The sequence below is a fragment of the Rhinopithecus bieti genome, unplaced genomic scaffold (genome assembly GCF_001698545.2).
Source record: "Rhinopithecus bieti isolate Rb0 unplaced genomic scaffold, ASM169854v2 scaffold_4654, whole genome shotgun sequence".
Classification (NCBI taxonomy): Eukaryota; Metazoa; Chordata; class Mammalia; order Primates; family Cercopithecidae; genus Rhinopithecus; species Rhinopithecus bieti.
Genome location: NW_016804499.1, coordinates 1,382,892 through 1,402,378, shown reverse-complemented (window position 1 = coordinate 1,402,378; position 19,487 = coordinate 1,382,892). Strand labels below are relative to the sequence as shown.

The window sequence follows — 19,487 nt, the reverse complement described above, 5'->3', positions numbered from 1 at the left end:
ACTTTTCCTCACATAGAAAACAAGAACTATCAGATAGGAGAGGTTAATACATAGAATTTCTGGAATTTTCCCTACTTACAAATAATGGGATGTTTTCAACAACACACATTATCTTATAAAACCTTAATTGTTTCTGAATGAGGTGATATTCCAAATGTTCTACCAAACGATAATCTGGAGTTTGAACTGTAGTTTTGAACCCAGGGGAGCCGAGTTTGCCGGCAGGAGGAATTTGAGTCCTTGGGGGATAGAGGAGGGGAAGGAGAAGGCTGGTGATAATTAATGCCTCTTTTATTTTTAAAAGAGGAAACACATCTGCTTGATTCAAGGCCTGAAGTATGCAAGAGATGGAGTGGGGAGGGGGTTATTTGTGCAGTTTGTTTGTGAGGCAGCTGGTATGTGTGCCGTGGAGATGGGAGCTGGCGTGATGGACAGCATGTCCTCACCGTGTGTCCAGTCTTCCCCACATGGCCACCATGTGAGCCCCGCAGCGCCACCCCCACGCCTTCCAGACTCACTGCACAGTCCTGAGGGCAAACTGTGATTTACAAACCACATTGCTCTTCCTTTGCAAGGGGCTTATCTACACCGCGGGGTAGGAACTTAAGGTTGTGTTCTCTTGGTTATATTAATGGAACATTCCAGCATCTGCCTGACCAACAACAAAGGAGTGGACAGAGCACTGAATCAAGAATATCAGAAATAGCCTCCTCAGCTCTGCCATTGTGTGTCCCTGGGGCAGATGGCTTAACGTCTCTGGGCCTCAGTTTTCCTGTGTGTAAAATGAGAAGATGAAATACTATCAGTGATCTTTAATTTTTTTTTTTTTTTTCTTTTCTGAGACGGAGTCTCACTCTGTCACCCGGGGTGGAGTGCAGTGGCCGGATCTCAGCTCACTGCAACCTCCGCCTCCCAGGTTCCCGCCATTCTCCTGCCTCAGCCTCCCGAGTAGCTGGGACTACAGGCGCCTGCCACCTCGCCCGGCTACTTTTTTGTATTTTTTAGTAGAGATGGGGTTTCACTGTGTTAGCCAGGATGGTCTCGATCTCCTGACCTCATGATCCACCCGTCTTGGCCTCCCAAAGTGCTGGGATTACAGGCTTGAGCCACCGCGCCCGGCAGTATCAGTGATCTTTAAAAACACTCCGTTAAGTGAAGGGGATTCTTTAAAATGAATTATAAATGTTAAGGGTTTCATATGTTAAAAGAAAACATGTTTCATATGTACAAAGAAAAAATTTCACACCTGTCATCCCAGCACTTTGGGAGGCCAAGGCAGGAGGATCACTTGAACCCAGGAGTTCGAGACCAGCCTGGGCAATATGGCAAAACCCCATCTCTACACAAAGTATAAAAATTAGCCAGGTATGGTGATAGGAACCTGCGGTTTCTCAGGAGGCTGAGGTGTGAGGTGGGAGGATTGCCTGAGCCCGGAGGTCCAGGCTGCAGTGAGCTATGATCATGTCACTGCACTCCAGCCTGGGCAACAGGTTCTCACTGAACCTGTCACACACACACACACAAAAGAAAATTAAATTTAGATAAATTAAATTTAACAAAGCTTAATTGGACAATGAGTGATTTGTAAATTAGGCAGCTCCCCCAGCTGGAATAGGTTCAGAACGACTCCAGCACTGCCACGTGGTTGAAGAGGATTTATGCCAGAAAAAGGAAAGTGAGGTACAGAAAACAGGGGGAGGCGCAGAAACAGCCATATTGGTTACAGCTCTGCGTTTGCCTAATTTGAACACAGTTTGCACAGTTGGCCATGTCTGACTGGCTGAAACTCGATGATTGGTAGAGTGGGTTGCATCTGTTTACCTTTCCAGTTGGGTTGCTTTTCACTGTGCACAGAGAAACCTTTGGGCTGAACTTATAATACGTAGGGAGGCAGCTTTAGGCTAAACCTGATTCAACACATAAATAGAGAACCCTTATGAACAGCAGATAAAAGCTCGGCTTCTGGGGTTGTGGGTGTAGGATAGCTCAACCGGCTGGCTCCTTCACCCCTGAGATGGCCCACAAGGCACCCCAGGGATAAGGACAGTCTGAGAATCAGCAAACTAGCTAATAATGATATCTATGTTGCGATCATTTCTTCTGCAGATCAGCTCATTTCCAGGGGCCCTGGAAGCGGGTAGTGGGTCAGGCATCAGTATCCCCATGTCCCGGTGAGGAGAGGGGCTCAGAGGCTTGCGGGGCTCACCCAGGCAGCATGCTGTTGAGAGGCAGATCATTGACTGGAACCAAGACCTTCTTACTCCTAAGTCCCTTCTAGGATCTTGTGATTCTAAAACATAGTATGTGTTTGCAACAGGAAAATATCTAAGTCTCAGACAAAACACTGGAAACTGTAAGTGCAATTGGTTCTTCTTGTTCTGCAGGCCCTGAAACCTGGGAATGAGGTGGCCACAGTGAACAGCATCTCGGGTTCAGGAAGGTGAAATAAAAAGCCAATGAAATAGTTAGCAACAGCCCAGGTGTCTTCAAGGGATTCTTCATAGATGGAAATGGGCAAGGATTTGAATATGACTCTGCTAATTTTGGATACTAGAAATAGTGCCTTTTATATCCATGGTCTTACCTTCACCATTCTCCCTCTCTGAGTTTTCACCTCTCCTTCTTTTCACCACATTGTACTTGAGACCTTGGAATTCTCCATTTTCTCCAAAACACAGTGATCTCCCTTCACTGGTTCGGACTTTTTGTGCCTGGAAAGTTTCTACTCATTTTGCATTTGCTGTGCATTGCCTATTTGTTAGTTTTTTGTTTTTTGTTTTTTTTAATGTGTACACACCTCATCTTCCAGTCTGACTGTGTACTTATTGAAGGCAGAGTAAGATCTTCTAGGTGACTTGTAAAGACGGGGCTAGCTGTCACGTGTACAGTGCCTCGTGGGCTAAAGCACTCATGCTCTTGTTTGGTCCTCGCTGAGGGCAGATGGTACAAGGACCATGGAGCTCATTTGGAGAAGAGGAGTCGAGGCTCTGACAGCTACTGGTTGTACGCATCTCGGTATCCCTGAGCTGAGTGTACTGTGTGTTCCAAGGCAGGCACTTGCTTTGGTTATTTAATACATGAAGGAATAAAACCTAATGCACCCATTGGCCAAGACCATCCAGCCAGCGAGTGATGAGTCAGGGCTCAGCTGGGTTTTCTGGACCACAAGTCCTGCTCTCTCCTTGGGGACGAGGTGGCTGGGCCAGGGGATGCTTAGTTTACTTGTAGTTTGATCTTCTATAGTTTTTGAGTCTTACACCATGTTTCTGTCAATATCAAACAAAGTGGGATGGAAGTGACATGTTCTTTCTCACAAACGATGTTTTATAGGAAAACAATATGACTTTTGTTGAATAAAAACACAAAGATACTCAGAAGCCCCAGTACTCAGTCCATTGTGCAACTCCCATCTCAACTGCAAACATGCTTGAGGGCAGAACCCCATGATAGGCAGTAGTGGCAGGGTGCCAGGCAGAGCCAAGGTGGAGGACTGGGGGTACTCAACTAGCCCTGCCCAAAACTGCCTGTCTCTTTCCCTTCAGAATAGCTACCTGATGACCAAGTTCTTCCCATTACATTAGCAAAGGTTTAAGCTTTCCCTTCTTAAAACTAACCAACCAACCAACCAACCAACCAACCAACCAACGAGGCTCATTAATGAGACTTTCCCCTCTAAGCAGAAAGTGGAACTCCCACAGATCAGAGCTCAGCTTCTCGAAGGAGTTGTGCATCTGCCCACTACCTGCCTTTTCTCACCTCCCCTTCTCCCAGCCCCCTCCAGTCCACCTGTCACCCCATCATTCTGCTGAAAGTGCCTTGGTGAAGGCCAAAAGCACTAAATTCCACAGGCCATTATTTTATTTGACCTCTCAGCAGGAATTGATACAACTAGTGAATAAAGTTCCTGAACGTGCTCTTCTCTGGTCTTCTGGATTCCACCCTCCCTCAGTTCTTATCTCTCTGGCTGTGTCTTAGTCTACTGTGCTGACTCTTCCCTTCCTCTCAAGCATTAACGTCCTCTTGAAGAATATCTTAGTCTATGTTATCTCCCTGAGACCAACAGTTTATGCACCACCTAATGACTCAGACCTCCACCTGGCCTCTCACTTGCATTTGAGATGCTTGGATCCCATCTGATGTCAACACTGTAGCCACCTGCAACTTGATATAACCAAAATTCACCATTCTCTTCCCCTCTCCCCTATGGCCAGCCTAGACCTCTTCCAGTGTTTGCTATTGAATGACATCATCAACATCCAATTGCACATGCCAGAAAGTCTCCGCTTTCCTTCTAAGTGTCTCTGAGATCTGCCCATTTCTCTCTACTTCTGCAGCCCCAATGATCATTCCCTACCTAAACCACTTAAGTGAGTGTCATCTGTTCTCTTCTGCATCTATCTTGTGTCTTCTAATTCTGTCTCCACAAGGCAGAGTAGACTTTCCACAGACTCATCTGATCGTGCCCATCTTCATCTCTAAAGTCTTCTAGGGCTCCCAGAGTCCTTAATAAGCCTGTGGTCCCGTATGATCTGACCCTGCCTAACTTCACACCATCCTTTTACACCCGCTGCAGACCCACTCTTGGCCTTCTAGCCATGCAGACAGAGCGACATGTTCTTTCAATCCCAGAAAGGATGCTAGAGGCTCCCCTTCCAATTCACATATAAATGGTAGTGTGGGCAAGTAGAATTGACTGAGCTCTCACTATGTTCTTCCTGCTGCACCAAGTACTAAGCATTCCTTGTGCTCTATCTCACTTGGCCCCTACAACAACCCCTGAGATAACGATTATCATCATTTTGACTTGATATACTAGATACTTGAGTTATCAGAGAGGTTGAAGGATTTGTCCGGGGTCGCTTGCTTGTGTATGCATCAGAGCCAAGATTCAAACCCAGGTGAGTCTTGTTCCAGATTTCTGCTGTCCCCTAGAGCCCAGTGCTACATCTCTGATGAAAGCCTGAGGGTCTCTTTGTGTGCGTCTTCTAATGAGGAATGCACTGTTTGCTAGGTCAAATTGGCTGATTTGCAGGTCTATTTTCAGACAAAGCTTTTTCTTTTTGGCCCAAATCTTTGTCTGAGTAGCTTCTACCAAATTGTTCTGGTTTGTCCCCCTGAGGCAAATAAAGCATAGTTTTATGTTTTGTTACAAATATTTGAGCATAGCTCATACTCCAATCTCTTTAGGCTTGGAGTCTAATCGCTTGGATTCTGGCAGGTTACAGGGTCCTCTAAGGTCACAGAGCTAGAACTGACATGGGGAGTGGAGAGTGGGGCCTGTTCATCATCTAGGGTTGAGGGAGTCTGCTACAGAGAACAGAAATGACTTGGTCCAGCTCATGAGTGCACCAACAGAAGAGTCATGGCTGAAACTCAGTGTTCCCCCACCTCTGCTCTGCTCTGACCACTGGACTGACCCTTTGGGAAGTTAATTGAAATGAGAAAGTCCAGTTTTCACGAGTCTCCATGGCTCAGTTAGGAATGCAGATAGCTTCAGGGAGGAAATGAAGACTAATCCATGTAATGAGACAGAAATCATAAAAAGAGGTCCAAGTCCCAAAGCTCTAGTTTCTTAAGGTCTTAAAATCCATAGGAAAGACCCATGTAAGCTGCTGTGAACTTGTAGTAACAACTCTTACATAACAGCTTGACCAGCACACTTTGTGCTGTCTGTCCCCAGGGAGCTCTCCACTCAAGGGCAAGTTCCAGGGAAAACCAGCAGGAAGGAGCCCCCAGACTCCCTGGGCCCAGCCCCCAAACTTTGAAATTCATGCAGAACCACAGATACCCAAGGAAAGAGGACTAGGGGCCCTGCTTGTATGAGCTGGTGCTCATGATTCATTCCTACAACAAATGGTCCATGACTAATTTGGCAAAGCACATGAGAGGGACTAATTTTGCAACGTTTGATGTCCTCTGTGTCTAGTGTCTTTCACATGGCTTGCCATTTCACATCGTGTGAGCATGTTGCATAAACAACATCTGGCTGGGCACACAAAGTCACTTTTCCACACAGGAGGCAAAAGTAACCCTGAATGCCTTCCAGGGCCTCCATCCTGCCTTGAACCATGGGGAGCAGATGGGGCACGCAATGAGCATATGTCATGAACAGCACACTTCCCTCTTCCATGAGAAAGTACCGGAAAGGAGAAAGTACCTGTGTTGTGAATTTGAAGTACATTGAACAAAAATTCATTTATGATGCAGTCACTGTGAACAGGCACTACAGCCACAATGCTGAACAAAACTCAGGTCCTACCTTCTTGGTACTTGTAATTTTGCAGAGAATCTATGGGAAGCCAGATTCTGGTCCTTTGTTCTGATCGCGTACAGTGCCCAGATGGATGGGTCAGGGCTCTCAGGCCCCAAAGCCTGGTGCTGAGGCCTCAAACTGCCTCCCATCTCCTGTCCCTGAAGATCACCTGCCCAGCAGCCTCTGCTCCACTCGTACTTTGCAGTCTTTATCTTCCCAAGTGGCTGTGGCCCAGTGCTTCTCTTGCGCTTGGGTACATTAAACTCACATGTCCATTTGCTTGCTAGACACTAATGTCCTGCAAAAATCTGAGGTGGTAGCATGACTTCTTTGTTTTTTTAAAGCAAATATTTTGAGATATAACAAATAAAAGTGGCCAATTCATAAATGTACAACCTGATGAGTTTTCATACATGAAAACACCCATATAACTGACACCTAGAGGGTTGGTGGCTCCCTTCTGTCACAAACCCTCTCCCCCAACAGTACTGCTTTTTCAGTTCCCTTTTGCAATTTGGCACTCATTGAAGGACATCAAAATTTACTCCTATGTTTTCTTCTAAGCGTTTTATATTTTAGCTTCTAAATTTAGGCCTAGAATCCATTTTGAGTTAATTTTATACAAGGTGTAACCTGGGGTTGAATTTCATTTTTTGCACGTCAATATCCACTTGTCCCAGCATCCATTGTTATAAAGACTATTCTTTTCCATTGAATCATCTCATTTAATGGAATTGTCAAAAATGAACTGACCATAAATGTAATGGTCTCCTTCTGAACTCTCAGTTCTCTTCCATTGATCTATATGTCTATCATGCCAATAAGTCTTGATTACTATAGCTTTGGAGTAAGTTTTGAAATCAAGAAGTATGTATCTTCTAAGTTTGTTATCCCCTTTTCTCCATCAAATTACCTTGACTATTTGGGTTTCTTAACATTTTCATATAAATTTTAGTATTATAAAATCAGAATTTGTCAATTTTTGCAAAAGAAAAACAAAGCAGCAGGTATTTTGATAGAGATTTGTGGAATCTGTGGATCCCTTTGATGAATACTGCCATTTTAACAATATTGTTTCAATCCACGGAAATACGATGTCTTTCCAGTTATTTAGGTTTTCTTTAATTTCTTTCAGTGATGTACAAATGAGTATATAAATCTTACATCTGCTTTACTGTATTTATTCGTATTTTAGTCTGCCTTCTTAGGTTTCTTTCTCAGATTCTTAGGTTTTCCTTCAAAATACCTAGTGCTAGAAATTAAATCTGGACACATTTCTTTGTTCTTATTTGAGTAGCCTTTGTGGCTTCAAATCTTTACCGCCCTTTTCTGTATTTAAATGTGACATTTTTTCTGAGTCTGTGATTCTCCAAGTCCTGTGGTCAATATAAGTAAAAGAGTAACTGCTTCTTTGACTGGTACAGTTATTACATTGACCTGTCGCCGTAGAACGCTAGAAGCCTAACGTAGTGAATGAGATGGTGAAGTGGAAATATGGTTGTGAAGTTCAGGCTGTGCTTCACTGCTGCCTCTTTGGTTGACATGTTTGTTCACACGAGATAATCCATTAACTAAAACTAACGGTAAGCAGGAAAGTAATGCCTAACTGCACTAAAATTCAATATGTAGAAATGCAGCAATTACATGCCAGGGAGTTGTATCAATACACAGTATCTGAGAGTTGATCTTATGGAATTAAAAAATTATCCTAGCTGTGTAAATAAATGCAGTCTCCTTCCTCATTATTTCATTGCTATGGTATGAATGTTCCCTTCAAAAATTCACGTTGGAATGTAATTGCTATTGTGGTGGTACTAAGAAGTGGGACAAGGTGGAAACTTTAAGAGGTGGTTAGGTTATGAGGGCTCTGCCCTTATGAATGGATTATTCCATTCATAAGTTAATGGATGAATGGGTTATCATGGGAATGGGTTAGCTATCCTGAGAGGTTAGGTTATGAGGGCTCTGCCCTTATGAATGGATTATTCCATTCATAAGTTAATGGGTTATCATGGGAATGGGTTAGCTATCCTGAGAGGGAATCTGTTATAAAAGCCAGTTTGGCTTTCTCTCATGTACTCCTCTCTCCCTGGGGTGATTTCTGCCATGTTATGACACAGCAAGAAGGCCCTCACCAGATGCAGTCCCTTTACATTGGAGTTCTCAGCCTCCAGGACTATAGGAAACAAATTTCTTTTTATTATAAATTATCCAGCTTGTGGTATTGTCTTATAGCAACGTGAAGTGAGCTAAGTAATTCATGTAGTGCTAGTCCATTCAGTACATTTTTAATGACCACCTTCAATGTACTAATCTTCTGTACCAGATCTTGAGGACACAAGTATGAGTAAGACAGTATTTGCCTTCATGGGGTATAAAATCTAATAAAAGAGAAAGACAGGTACACAAAACCGTGATATGAGAAATGAAACTAGATATAATGCAATCTGAGTGTGAAAGAGTGAGAGATTTATTTATATTGATATGGCCCAAAAAGTCTTCATGGAAATGGAAGTATCTGAACTGCATCTTAAAAAAAAAGATGAATTTGGTCAAGTAGAGTTGAAATTAGGAGTGGAGAAGTGCATCTTCAAAAGAAGTGAATGAAAAAAGGGAGAGGCAGGAGACTCTACTGTGCATTGGAAAACATCAGAACAGCCCAGTGAGGCTGGAGCATAAAGTGAGAGATGAGACAGAAAAGGCTGACTGCTTTCCAGGAAACGTGCTCCATGTTAAGTTCACTCATGGATATACACTGATTTCAGGAGTTCCTTGTAGTTAGTATCATCTCTTCCAAATCAATCTGTAGTTAAAGTGTTGAGTCCATGTAATCAAAGACATCTTCCTAACATCTTAGCATATAATCTCACTTGTAGCTGAGTTATTGTTCTGCCCAAGGTATTAAATTATATTGTTTCCTGCTAAAATTATGTGATTCCCAGCCTCCCTCACAGCTAGAGGTGGCTATATGACTAAGATTTGGGCAGTGACCTGTAGGAGGAAGTGTTGTGTGGTACTTCCAGGCAGTCTTTCTAAAGGAAGGTGTTGGCCTTTTTTTGCTGTTTCCTCCTTTGTGCTCCCTGGAATGTGGATGTAGCTGGGGCTCTAGCAGCCATCTTCTGCCCTTAAGATGGAAGTCAGATCCTAGAGAGTGTCATGGAGAGTGGCAAGTGGTCTGGCTTGTTAATGAGTTTGTGAAGCCTTGAACTGCCTTCCTTTGGGTTTCTCTCTGAAAGAAAAACAAACTCCTATCTTGTTTCTGCCTTTGTTCTTCAGAGCCTCTCTCTTATAGGCAGCTGAACTTAATTCTAGTTGATAACAGTGATGTAGCCAAGATTTAACCTAGGTATTATAACATCGGACCCTTTGAGTTCACCTACTACAGTAACAAATTTTAATAGGTATGTGTGTAACATTTTCTATATTTTAATTCATGTTTTAAATAATTACTTGGGCATATAAGAAATTACTTTATCTAAATTTGGGAAGAAATGCAGTACTATTAACAATCATAATCATAGTCTTTTGAGTAGGTAGTTGCTTATAAGCATATGGGGATAGGAGTGTGAGTGTTTGGCTGAATATCTCTTTTTAAAATGGAATAAAAGGTAAGATAATACTTTCATGCAATGGCATTTGGAAAATATCTCTAAGCGGTTGAACCCTAACTTCTAAACCTGGCTGACTCATAAGAAGTTTTATACTAATAGATGCTATATTTTTCTGTTTGCATTAAAAAACCAAACATGAGGCATCAATCACAGTAATGTCAAGAGTACTGAAGAGCCTAGATCCTTTTCGGGGGTTGTTGACTTGAAGGAGTTTAGACATAGTTAGATAACCAGATTGCCACTTTGAAGACTAATTTATATTCTGCTGTGGCCTGGAGACCTGTGTCATTGGCACCCAACGCATAGACTTGGGCTCTGTTGTTGATTTGCTGGCTACGGGGTGAAGAAAATTTAATAACAGTAATGATGTGGCTCCAAGATCACATTCCCTCTTATTTATTTCTTAATACTTTTTTTTAAACGATGAGCTTTGTGAAATATACAAATATTTCAATATAGCCTTTGGTGTAGGGACAGCATTGAGGTGGATATTGGGCATGAATGGACCAATTAGAAAATCTCTTAGGTACATATACTGAAGGGGGAATCGGTTTTATAATATTACAAAGGAAGGATCTCATGTTGTATAACTGAGGGGAGGAGGGACAGTTCCTTGACTGCTACAGCCTCAAGCGACCTTTGCATTCTAATAGCACACGGAGTACACAAACTGTGGTAGAATGTGTATTAGACCAAGAAAATGGACACAGAACTCTCTGGCTAGAGTTAGGAAGCTGCAGTATCGTGCAACCATGACAACAATCAGACAACCACCATTTTCGTTCACTTATTTGTTTATTCCTCAAATGCGGAATGAAGACACCATGGCAAACAAGACACTGGGACAACTGGAGGGAAATAATCCCTTCTGTGAAAAGGCGTTAAGGAGCATTCAGTTCCTAAAGATTGTGCTTTCTGCAAGTTCACACCTGGCAGTTGGCTTTCTATGATTAACAGTAGGAGATCCTAGAGCAGCAAGTAGATATTTTAGCATTCTGTATGGAGCCAGAATCAACTGATGAGGTACAGACATAAGAAGAAAAAGTCCCCAGGACCTGGAAGACAAAGATGGGATCCGGAATGATTCTCTTGGCCGTGATTGCTAAGGGTGATCAACAGTTTCTCAGTGAGGAATTGGAGATTAACACATGAATCTACTATGTAGCCTTTATACTTTGTTGTATGTAAGTATATATAGAAATATCTACTTCTTACGGCGTGAACCCAGGAGGCGGAGCGTAGAGCCGAGATTGCGCCACTGCACTCCAGCCTGGGCAACAGAGCAGGACTCCGTCTCAAAAAAAAAAAAAAAAAAAAAAAAGAAAGAAAGAAAGAAATGGTATCTACTTCTCCTTGTAGAAAAAGGGTACAGTCAGTCAATAAGCTCTTTCTTTACATTCAGACAGTCCTGGGCCATAAGACTGATTAGTAACAAACACTGGTAAGGAGCTCATCAATTTTAGCTCATTTAATTCCCAACCCCATGAGGTACTATCGTTATCGTTATCTCAGTTTTTTAACAGTTGCATGAGACTGAGGCCCAGAGGGGTTCATTAGGATGCAAGTGTCTAAAGAGGGTGAGGATGCAAGCTGTGCTGGCTGCCTTCTCCTAGACTACACGCTGCTTCGTGTGGAATTGTGTCCCCTAATGGACTTCTAAAGGCAAGATTCTCATCTATGGGGTATCAACCCAGGGAAGAGTGAACCTCTAGAGGATGTAGCCCCCAAGGTTCATTCCTGCCTGAACGTGCTACAGGGGTTGGAATGGACAGTTCCCACACCCAATCCTAGGAATGGAATGCTGCCTGTGTGCGCTGCTGTGTTTCTAAAGAACTCTTCAATTTATAACCTCGTAGAACAATTTAAATGAAAGAGTTGGGAGGATGAATGCAATGTACATTTTGGAGATTGGAGACAAAAGGGAACTGACTAAGATGGGCTGAGGACTCAGGGAAGTTCCCGCAGGCTTTCCTGCTTCATGACCTGGGGGCCTGTGGATTCTCCCATCATGAGTGGGCAGGGAAAGCTCCCTTCTCTATCCACAGAATTGCATGATCCTCAAGAGAAACTGATGAGGGGCCAGCTCCACACTTGCTGGCTGTACCAGGCCTCACCAGGGTGATACCTGCTCCAGGCTATCTAAGGAGAAGCCTCATGCTCCCTGACAGAGAGCTTTTCACCAAACTTCATTTTGGTGTTCACAGCAAGATCATATCATGAAAAGCAGCGTTAATGAATTTCTTCATGGAAATATCAAATCATGTTTGTTCGGTCTCCCTTCAGTTGGGCAATGGTTTCCTTGCAAATCGGATTTCCTTTAAGAAGGTCGCCAGGTCTCAGGCAGTCTCAACACACATACTTAGAAAGGCTTCCTCAAGTCCATAGCCCTGGAATCGAGACTAGAGAATTAGGATGGGGATGGTTTTATATCCAGCCTGGAAAGATACAATGTTACACTTCAAAAACTATAAAGACAATCAATTAGACAACTTTCCTTAGAGCATGGAAAATATTAAAGTTAGGTGAATGATCAATTTAGTGGACTTTGGCAACCTAGTCTAACTTTGAATAAGAGATGTTGACTACTTTCTTTCTAATCATTACCATCTTCTACATGTGCACAAACAGGCAAACACACACACACATACACACACACACACACACACGGTGATGATAGCTCTTGTGCCTTGGGGCTCAATGCAGCCACAGGTACTGAACACGTGCCATGTCCCTGGTCTTTGCTAAGGATGTTGTGTTCATGATTTCACTTAATCCTCATAACCACTTGATCTAGGTACCATCCTGCATACTATAACAGGACCCACTAAACAGGGATTTTGCTATGGATAGATACCATGCTCAGTTTATGCTCCAATCCATATCTGCTGCCCATAACCAGACCTTCCCCAGTGGCCAACCATGTGGAGGTGCTGGATTTCCTGGAGGCTGCCAGGGTCCAAAAGAACACCAGGAGCCAGGAGGAATTCCACAGGTAATCGGCTCACCCTTGCTTTCCTAAGTGATGCTCTGAGGTGCCATGTTTCCTGTGTTCTCTCTGAGCCATGCCACAGGGTGGATCTATCAGCTGTTTTTGTAACGAAGTAGTGGCCATCTTGGTAATGCACCCCTTTCCATTGGTTCTTCCTCCTTCTTTATCTCTTTATTTACCTCTCACTCTTGCTTCCCTGGGCTTACATCCTCTAATAAGGCATTAGTACTTCATCTTCTGCATAACGCTCTGTTTTATAGGCAACTTGGGCTAAAACTGATGGTCATCAGTGCTAGAACCTGCAGCGAAAGATGAGGAACACATATTTGTCAAAAACTTTCTGTACATCAGATTATTTACTCCTGAGGAAGTAGCTGGAGTTTTGCTGTGGACCCTGAGTGTGCCCTATGGCTAAGAAAGTCAATCCTGCAAAAGGAGTTCCCAAAAGTATTTGATCAGTTCTTTATTTCCAGTTCAAATAATGACAAGATTAACACACATTCCCCAGGGTGTTGAGGATTCTTGACCTGCTGCCTTTGTCTGTCTCCTTTATCCCCACGCTCTGTGTGTGGGCTCAGGGGCTTGGTCCCAGACTGTGGAAAGTCATGCTGACCACCAATCGTTCATCATACATTTCCCCTGGAGCCCTCCCTGTCTCTCCAGCTCTTCCCAAGGTCTGGCTTCTTCTAGGATCTGGTCCAGTGTGGGCTACCAATATCCTCTGGCATCCGGAACTCAGCCCCGTGATGATGCTCTTCCCAAGAATGTGACCTGAGCCGTGACATTTTACTGATATATCCCCTAGAGTCCTCTCTCTCATTCCAAGAAGAGCTCTGTGGCTTCCATCCAGTGCTAGGACTGTTTCTAAGATGAAGGTGGGCAAACTCATTCACTCATTTAAGAAGCTTTTAGTGAACACATGTTACGTACTGTTCCTAGGCTCAGCTCTTGAAGCGTCTGTGGTAGATGGAGCTTCAGATTTCAGATTTCCAATGGCTCTGAGAGAGGCTGAATATAGGAATTTCAGAGGGCCATCTCCTTTAAACAAGAGCCATTCTGTAACACACCATTGGGTTCATTGACCCGTATTAAGCCATACCATCTACAATAGAGTCTGTTCACTGGTCTCTACTTAGCCTATGTTGTAGAGTATGTCTCTGCTCCAGATATTCACTACCTCCTTTGGGAGAGGATCGCATGGCCTCTCCCTTTGAGATCAAGCTTATCCAAGAGTTGCAGTGCCCCACCACACACCCCCCTCCCTGTCCAGCCCCAGGAGATTATATTGTCGCCTCCCTGATGAAAGGCTCAACCACGTGACTTGCTCTAGCTAGTACAAGGTGAGGGTAAGGCATGTGCCAGGTCCACATGGAAGTGGTAAGGGCCATTGCATGGTTCCACATCCCTTTTCCTGTACCACGGTACGGGCATGCCCCAGATATGGACAGATCCTTTCACCTGGATTCGAAACAACGAGCAGGAGACATGGAGCTCCAGCCAAAAGGGAAGGGTGCCTGATGTGAAGGAGAAGCAAATCTTTGTTCCTGTAAATCAATGAAGCTTTGGAGCTATATGTCACTGCAGCATAACCTGATGAAAGCCAACAGAGAGACAGAAATGCATGCCTTGTGTTTACAAGCAACATTACTTGCATGGAACACAGTCACAAACGCTCACAACAAGCTGAACATCATCAGCTCTGCAGCAACTCTCTGGGGTGCACACATTCTTCTGTGTCCCCCAGGAAAGAGATGTATGCTTGCCACAAATCGGACATATTTTTTCCCAACCTGTTTATTCCAGTTGCACATGTCACTGCAATTACATAATCTAATTAAATAGTGTGGAACCAATGAAGTATAAGCACAAAAAGAAGATATTTACTGTTTCTCTTAAAACTAAGTCCAGGCCATGCATGGTGATTCATGCCTGTGATCCCAGCACGTTGGGAGGTCGAGGTGGGTGGATCACCTGAGGTCAGGAGTTCAAGACCAGCCTGGCCAACATGGTGAAACCCAGTCTCTACCAAAAATACAAAATTAGTCAGGCATGGTGGCGCGTGCCTGTAATCCCAGCTACTTTGGCGGCTGAGGCAGAAGAATCTTTTGAACCTGGTAGGTGGAGGTTGCAGTGAGCCGAGGTCGCACCCCTGTACTCCAGTTTGGGCAGTAAGAGTGAAACTCCATAAGAAAAGAAGAGAAGAGAAGAGAAGAAGAAAGCAAAGGAGAGGAAAGGAGAGGAGAAGAGAGGAGAGGAGAGGAGAGGAAAGGAGAGGAGAGGAGAGGAAAGGAGAGGAAAGGAGAGGAGAGGAGAGGAGAGGAAAAAACAAAGAAAAACAAAACAAAACAAACAAAAGTAAGTCGAATGCTTTGAAAAGACTGCAAACAGGCAAGTCATTCAGCATATTGCTGTTGAATTAAGTGTAGGTGAGATAACCATATCCTAAAACTCCAGAAGTTTTGGTATTCTGATTATTTCTCAAATGACTTTATTTTCACACTTGAAAGAAGTCAAAGTGGGAATCACAAATGATTCATAGGAGCCATCCACGCAAGGAGGCACAGAGCTTCAGTGAGCAACCCATGGCCAAAAGAAGGCCTCAGTATTCCATCAAAATCCTGGCGAGTGAATGCACAAACATGTGTTTTTGGTAAAATAAATATTTATGGTATACATGTATCCTTTTTTATGATATCCTCCTTTTACTGACTTTCAATGAACAAAATTGGTTGCAATTAGGATGGCTGTGTCGGTTTTTATGAGACACCCCTCTCCTGTGAAATAAGCCTGCGGGCGGATCTTTCTGGGCCCCCATCGGCACACCCCTTGTGGACCCCGCTTTGCATATCCCAGCGCTAAGAGCCAAGATGCACCTCAGTGTGGCCGCGGAGGCCTTTAGGCCCTGTGCCTGCTCCTGGCTGTGTTGTGGTGAGCTGGGGCTGATTCTGCTGAAGAGCTGGGAGGGGCACTTGTGTTCCCGCAAATGCCAACCATGGGGACAGCCGAGAGGGGCTTTGGAAATGCAGACTCAAAGCAGCACTTGCTGTTGGCAGCAGCTCACGCCAGCACTGGAGGAAGGCTTTCTAGAGGCCCTGGTTCTGAAAAGCTTATGGCTCCCCTCCCTATGGCCCCAGGTCAAAATAGAAACAAGCCCAAGCCACTAGAAAAGAAAGCGGAGTTCTGGGGTTTCAGTATTCTTTGGCAGTAAACACTAGTCTTTCAAATAAAATGGTTTTCTTTCTTTTCTTTTTCTTTCTTTCTTTCTTTCTTTCTTTCTTTCTTTCTTTCTTTCTTTCTTTCTTTCCTTTCTTTTCTTTTCTTTCTTTTCTTTCTTTTCTTTTCTTTCCTTTCTTTTCTTTTCTTTCCTTCCTTTCCTTCCTTTCCTTCCTTTCCTTCCTTTCCTTTCTTTCCTTTCTTTCCTTTCCTTCCTTTCCTTCCTTCCTTCCTTTCCTTCCTTTCCTTCCTTCCTTTCTTTCCTTCCTTTCCTTCCTTCCTTCCTTTCCTTTCCTTCCTTCCTTCCTTTCCTTCCTTTCCTTCCTTCCTTCCTTCCTTTCCTTCCTTCCTTCCTTCCTTCCTTCCTTTCTTCCTTTCCTTCCTTTCCTTCCTTCCTTCCTTCCTTCCTTTCCTTTCTTTCCTTCCTTTCCTTCCTTCCTTCCTTTCCTTCCTTCCTTCCTTTCTTCCTTTCTTTCTCTTTCTTTCTTTCTTTCTTTCCTTTCTTTTCTTTTTCTTTCCTTCCTTTCCTTCCTTTCCTTCCTTCCTTCCTTCCTTTCCTTTCTTTCCTTCCTTTCCTTCCTTTCTTTCTTTCTTTCTTTCTTTCTTTTTGGTGTCCTGCTCTCCGAGTCCTCAAGGTGACCCTCCCTGACTGTTGCCACCCAAGCTCCAGTGCAGGTGGCCTCTGGGAGGGTTGGACATCCTCTGTGTGCTCTGACGGGTCAGTTCTCCCTCCTCCTGGAAACACATGGCTGCTCATCTTCCCTCACCTCCTCCTTGTTTTTTTCCCTCCTTGGCTCTGGTGAAGTACAGTGACAGGAAAATGCCTTCTGTTCCTCACTCCTGGGCCCTGCCTGCACTCATGACTTCTTTTCAGCTGTGCCCAGTCTGTTCCCTACACACCAGGAGAGAACTCCCAGTCTGTGACTTCAGCCCCTTCCTCTCCCGTGCAGTCACCTGAGGAAGAGTTTGAGCCTGGAACCTCAGTACACACTAAGGTGTGCATGCAGGTGGACGAGTCCAGTCTGACACTCTGCTCTTTTTGCCAGGAGAACAGGAGCCCAGAGGGGGCAGGGAGTGCAGTCAGGAGTCAGAGAACCAGGGCCCCTCCTGCTGCCTTTGAAGCCAGCCTGTGCCTATCAACCCCTTCATCCATCTCCGCTCTGAGGGGGATGGGAGAGCGGCCATTCTCACATCCCTGTGAAATTCACAGCAAGGTGTTTCCTCATTCCCAGTGAGACAAGTCATGGAGAAGATACTTGTCCCTTGTGATTGAAATTTCAGGTAATAATGGTCAAATGCACTTAGCGCTTCTTGGTGTGGGCTTCACAAAAAAATATGAGCAAACAAAAAGGAGAACTATGACCGGAACAATAACAGGAAACCTGCTGGTGGCCAAAGACAAAATCTTAGAAGCTTGCAGAGAAAAAAAAAAAAGAGGGCTTTCAAAGGAGCAAGAATAGCACTGTGACCTCCATAAAAAGAGGGAAAAGCAGCAGAGAAAATGCCAGCAGGGAGAACAAATGATCAAGTAGAGTACAGCATCACTCAAGAGTAGAGAGCAAATTGTCATTCTGCAGAAGAAATCACAAGACAACACCACTTAAAGGTCAGGAGTAACTGAGAGGCCAGGGACAGTGGCTCATGCCTGTAATCCCAGCACTTTGGGAGGCCAAGGCGGGCGGATCACAAGGTCAGGAGTTCGAGACCAGCCTGGCCAACATGGCAAAACCCCTCTCTACTAAAAATACAAAAATTAGCTGGGCATGGTGGTGGACGCCTGTAATCATCCCAGCTACTTGGGAGGCTGAGGCAGGAGAATTGCTTGAACCTGGGAGGCGGAGGTTGCAGTGAGCCAAGATCATGCCATTGCACTCCAGCCTGGGTGACAGTGAGAAAAAAAAAAAAAAGAGTAATCCAGGACTAGAACGGGTATCTCTCTTAAACGGGTATCTCTCTTAAATGGTGGGGCAAGATGACCGAGCATTGAAACAAAATGTTCCTCCACAGGAAGCAGGCAAACAGAGAAGTGCATGGCAACAGTATCTGCCCACTGCGAAAGAAATGTATGTCCAGAAGCAGAAAATAATTTAAATGGTAACAGAGAATTCTGTCCTAGTTCATTGGGAGATAATTTATTTCTAAGGGTTAAGTTGCTAAGAGATAAGTTATCTCTTATCTAAAAGATAACAATGCTTCAAGATCAAAAAAGACAGAAAGAGACTGAAATGTTGAAGGCTGGAGAGGACTAAGGAGAAAGAACAACTAAAGGCAGAGTGGGTTCTGAGACAGAGGACACCCGTGGGGATGGCGGAATTCCCATGAGATCTGTGGTTGAGGCAACGTTGTGTCACAGCAAAGATCCTGTTCTCAATAAGTCTACTATGGTTAGGTAGGATGTTACAAGCACACTCTCTGGCTGGCTTTTGCACTTTTTCTGTAACTCTAAACTACGTTCACAGCAAGTTTGTTTGAAACGTGTGTGTAAGGATGGCTGGGGTTCAGGGCCTCATGTGAGGCGTTTCCTCACTGACTCGGTCTTGCTTACAGTACCCCCTTCTGGATCCTCCCAACATACACATAGTCTCAAGGAACACCCAAGCACACACACTTTAACACAACAAGACAAAGCATCACCCACAGAGCAGCACGGCAGGAACAAAGCCATGTGCAAGGTCCCAGGAAACCAGGTGGATCCAAGGCCCACGCCTGTGCCCTGTGCTTCCACGTACCGGCAGCCTGCAGACCGCGGACCACGCTTCAGCATCAAAGCCCCTCAGGAGCAGAGCAGGCAACCCACATATGAGCAAGGAGTGACATCACCTCCTCAGGTTCACGGTGCAGCTTGAGTTGCACACAGCATGTGAGTGCTTCTCATCCCTTATCCCTCCCACAGGGCCTGGAGCATTCTAACACAGTTCCCCTGCCTTTGCCCGTTTCCTACATAAGCGGGGACCATTCTTGAAGCTGGTATTTTACAGAAGCAGAAGAACACTCAGTAAAGCTAAATAGATGATGAAGAACAAAAACATTTTAAAGTATCCTAAGTTTGGTTTATAGTGACCACAAAAGAATACATGAAAAATACCATTTTAGACTCAATAAGGATATTGGAGTTCTGCCCATGATAATTTCTTTTTTGTATTTTTTTTTATTATTATACTTTAAGTTCTAGGGTACATGTGCATAATGTGCAGGTTTGTTACATATGTATACTTGTGCCATGTTGGTGTGCTGCACCCATCAACTTGTCAGCACCCATCAACTCGTCATTTACATTCAGGTATAACTCCCAATGCAATCCCTCCCCCCTCCCCACCCCCCGTGATAGGCCTCGGTGTGTGATGTTCCCCTTCCCGAGTCCAAGGGATCTCATTGTTCAGTTCCCACCTATGAGTGAGAACATGCGGTGTTTGGTTTTCTG

At 44.3% G+C, this 19,487-nt stretch overlaps 2 long non-coding RNA genes across 2 annotated transcripts in view; one reads left to right on the top strand and one right to left on the bottom strand.

The window, feature by feature from the left end:
• Positions 1 to 19,487, top strand: part of LOC108527492 (uncharacterized) — a 150,483-nt gene that overhangs the window by 120,629 nt on the left and 10,367 nt on the right. The window lies entirely within an intron of this gene.
• Positions 13,045 to 19,487, bottom strand: part of LOC108527493 (uncharacterized) — a 14,990-nt gene continuing 8,547 nt past the window's right edge. Inside the window, exon 3 of the long non-coding RNA XR_001884827.1 lies at positions 13,045 to 13,152. This is a non-coding gene — a long non-coding RNA (uncharacterized LOC108527493). The remainder of the gene's footprint in view (positions 13,153 to 19,487) is intronic.